This window comes from Aptenodytes forsteri, unplaced genomic scaffold (genome assembly GCF_000699145.1).
Source record: "Aptenodytes forsteri isolate BGI_AS27 unplaced genomic scaffold, ASM69914v1 Scaffold2, whole genome shotgun sequence".
In the NCBI taxonomy this organism is placed as follows: domain Eukaryota; kingdom Metazoa; phylum Chordata; class Aves; order Sphenisciformes; family Spheniscidae; genus Aptenodytes; species Aptenodytes forsteri.
In genome coordinates, this window is record NW_008795695.1 from 15861263 (window position 1) to 15861513 (window position 251).

A 251-nucleotide genomic window follows, 5' to 3' on the forward strand; every position below is an offset into this window, starting at 1 on the left:
AAAAAAAATCGTCGCAACCGAGGGCCCCACCGATCGGCTGGGAAGCTGGTGGTATCCGGCCGGGAGAAGAGGGGGGGAAGGAAGGGAGAAAAGAGGGCTTTAAAAAACTGGAAGGCAAAAGCTGTTGGGGAGGAAGTGTAAGCCGAGAGGGAGGCTGGGGGAGGGGAGAGAGCGCCATCTTTTCATGTCACAGTCACAGAGACAGCGCTGGGCTCGGCCACAGCTGCTCGGGTTCTTTTTTACAGCGGCAA